This window comes from Oryx dammah, unplaced genomic scaffold (assembly GCF_014754425.2).
Source record: "Oryx dammah isolate SB20612 unplaced genomic scaffold, SCBI_Odam_1.1 HiC_scaffold_20, whole genome shotgun sequence".
Lineage (NCBI taxonomy): Eukaryota > Metazoa > Chordata > Mammalia > Artiodactyla > Bovidae > Oryx > Oryx dammah.
Window position 1 is genome coordinate 35573771 of NW_024070204.1, and position 3754 is coordinate 35577524.

The window sequence follows — 3754 nt, forward strand, 5'->3', positions numbered from 1 at the left end:
GGAGTCATCTAGTCTTGCCTCCAAGGCGTGGTGGGCTTATTTGTGCGGAGAAAAAACGGATCTCTTAATGGAGTGAGATTTTTCCTCCTTGCATTGTTCCCATTTCCGCAGTTTCACTTGGCCTCGGTTTTCGTCCAGAGTAATGCACCAAATGTAATTAGCTGGAGAGCGTTTGATGGCGCAGAATCATGGTTTGAAGATGTTTACCCTCTATGCCGGACACGTTTGATGATGTTCTCTTCAGCACAATTAATTTTGCAAAGTTCAGAAATGTGCCAGATGGAGCCCCTGGCACGCAGAGTCACAGGGCTCTGCAGACACACCTTCGGTAGGAAGCCAGCTTGTTTGTTTCATTTGTGATTTATTTGATGCACCAGCACAAAGGCCAACGTGTTTTTATGAGACCTTTGGATGAAATTCCAAAGCAATTTCTAAATTGGCAAAACGAACCTTATTTTCTGAGGCAATATTTCCCTGTTGATAATGTAACTAGAATGGGCACAAAAAACACCATCAGGTACACTGAAAAGTAGTCTCCCTAAATGAAAGTGTGTGTTTCACAGTAAGACATGGACCCCACTTGTGTTCTAACGGCCAGCTTCATTCATATGTATTTTAAACGCCCAAACTAATGCTTCCTATTATCTCTGAGACCTTGTTTGCAAAACAGCCTTCCAGTATGTGTACCTGAACCCCTGTTTAAGATGCTGCTTTTTGTGTTACCCTGATTCTTGAGTCCTTGGTGGGTTGGGACATTTATCTCATGTAAAAAGATTTTAATGGATGAAGGGGTTCAACAAAGAGGCACAAGTGCCTAGAGTCTAAGAAAATTGTGATGTAGCCCCTATATGAGGTGGAGAAATTCCTTTTGTGGGGAAAAATCATAGTTTTTAAGCATATTACATAGAATGCTTACTTCTGTGACTTAGACATAGAAACTCTTGGGGGAATAATAATGCCTAGCAACTATTGGATACACTCTGTGCCTGGCACCATCCGTCAGCTCTTTTAACCTGCACAAATACCTGTAAAACAGGTACTGTTATCACACATAGGGGTGCATTGATGCAGATTTTATGAGAAGTTTATGCAATTTGGGTGGTCCTCCCAAAGGAAAAGGAAAAACAAAACAATACAGCACACCCAAGCTGCTCCAGCACCACCCAACCCAAGGGAAAGTGACAAAGGGGAAACTGAAAGGGAAAGAGATCTCAGTCTCAGCTGATGGTGGTTAAAATATCTTACTTTTGCCAATTGTACAAAAACACGACTATGTGAATGTATTGCCTTGTCTCCTGCCAGGGACTTGGATGTGGGGCTGGAACAATGCCTTAAAGCTTTAATTAGATTCAGAAAACTTGCCTCCAGTGCACACCCCTGTATCACAAGTCAGGGAACTCAGGAAGTTGCCACAGTTTTCAAGGAGCACCCCAGGACCCACACGATACTGAGGTCTGGTTTGAAGAGCCATGTTACACACACTTTTCATGAGAAAAAGTAGATTTTTATATTTCCATAAGAAAGCAGGGGCTTTAAAAATGTCTTAGCAATTTTCTGATTATGACCAGAAACTCTGTTTTTGCAGCACTTCATATGGTCCTGCTGAGTTGGTAGTAGGAAATTTTCCTTAATGATTGTATAAAAGGTGGATTAACCACTTTGGATTCTTAAAGGAATATTACTTAATTTAAAGTGTCATGGATTGACACTGTTATTTCCCTTGTCATAGACAAGTCTGTTTTGTAAATACTATTTTATATAATAATTAAGTTTGTAAACCAAAAACAGATATTGCAAAATAAATATCAAAACATAAAATTTGTTTTGTTTGATGCTTATGTTGTATAATATGAAGAGTCTGACAGTACTTATTCAGTGTTTGTGTTGAACAAATAAAGAAGGAAATGGAAATGACTACATAATTGGAAGCAAGAAGGTAAGGTATATAATAAGCTAAAATTGAATGGGAATAAAGCAGCAAAATGTTTAACATAAAGTACTTATTGGTAGCTAGAATTAATTTCCTCATTAATTATTTTACGCCCAAGATTTGTGTTCTTCTTTCTAGCTATTCTCCCTGCTTTTCTATTTTGTTCGTGTCTTTCTTTTTTTTTTTTTTCATAAATAAGATTTCATTTGAAATCTTTAAACATAAGAATAATCTTTAAGTGAAATAAAAATCATCACCACACCTGTAATGAAAATTTTGGAGATGAAAGGCATTGTTCTTTGAAGGGATCCATCACTCACAAAAGCAGCAAATGTGAGATGATGGGGTTTTGTTATTAAATTACTCATATCTTGGCTCACATGCAGGCTTCTTGGGATGTGTGATCTAACACGTGTGCTGTTATCAATCAGTGGGACAAGAAAAGGCTTTCTTCCTGGAAGAAATTTTGGAACCAAATAAAACTACAAATTAAGCATAGTTATTAGCCAGAGAATAGTTGAAATGAGTGAAGCTATTCTTCATTTTAAGCCTGACTGATAAATGTAGACTTAAATTGGTTTATTTTAGAAAGTAGTTTTGGACAAGGTACAAAACTTTAATTAGATATATGACAAGAAGATACATGAGAATAATCAGCTAATTTTCTCTCCGTGTTATGTTCTGAGTAACCAAAGTAGTTTGAAATGTGGTGTGAGGGGCATGAAAAATGCAATAAACACTATGAAAGATGTTATCTTCCTGGGATTCTGTTTAAAATATTCTCTTTCAAATAGAAAAATTTTGGGGGTGTTATGTAAACTATTTTGGTTTATGTCCTCATCATGGCCCCAACAAGATTGTATTTTGTCTTTTGCTTATTTTTACCAAAGTCTTCTTCCAAGGAGACTTCAGGTGGTTTACAATGAAAAACAAATATTAAAAAAAAAAAAAAGGAAAAAAAAAACTCTGGCTAAGACAAACAATAGCATTTGAGCACAAAATTTAGCTCCAGGCTTCCTCACAGCCAAATGAAGTAGGGGGAAATGAAGATTTTTGTAACTCTTATTGTTAAGTGCAAGAAATGGCAAAGTAGAGTTTATTTTGAAGAAAGTCTTTCCTGGCTCACTCTGGGAGAGAAATTTGTCATAAGGGTCCTTATATGATGGATATTCCAGAGTCTTAACAGGGCACTACAATCCATTTCAATGGTTTCAGACATCCTTTGATGGCAGGCAGAGCCGACTTTTTTTTTTCCCTGGTGGAAACCTTTGAAATTGCTATTGTCGTTAAGTGGAGAGACTCATTCAGGGTTATTTTCTTTTTTTTTTTAATACTGCCCCGTGAAGGCAAACCAAAGACATAATATCAAATCTTGGAGGTGACTTTTTTTTTTTTTCCTGGTGGAAACCTTTGAAATTGCTATTGTCATTAAGTGGAGAGATTCATACAGGGTTATTTTCTTTTTTTTAATACTGCCCCATGAAGCAAACCAAGGACATAATATCAAATCTTGGTTTCCCCAGTTTCTTTATGAAAAGGGCTTATTTAAAATACCTATCAGAAGGTGGCAGAGAAGACGAATGAATGAATTTCTATAAAGCCTCTTACTGCCCTGTGTTGAACACGCTGCAGTTTTCCTCAGATAAGGTGTGTGTGTATAATTTTTCCTCCTCTCTTACAATGTCTATTATAGTAAATCACCTCAGATCCCTTTTCGAAGACTGCATGGAGTATATGACTGACACAAAGTAAGCAATGAATATTAGCTACAAATTGTATCCTTATTACCACATCTACTATTACCTCTAAGTCAATCAAAGCAGG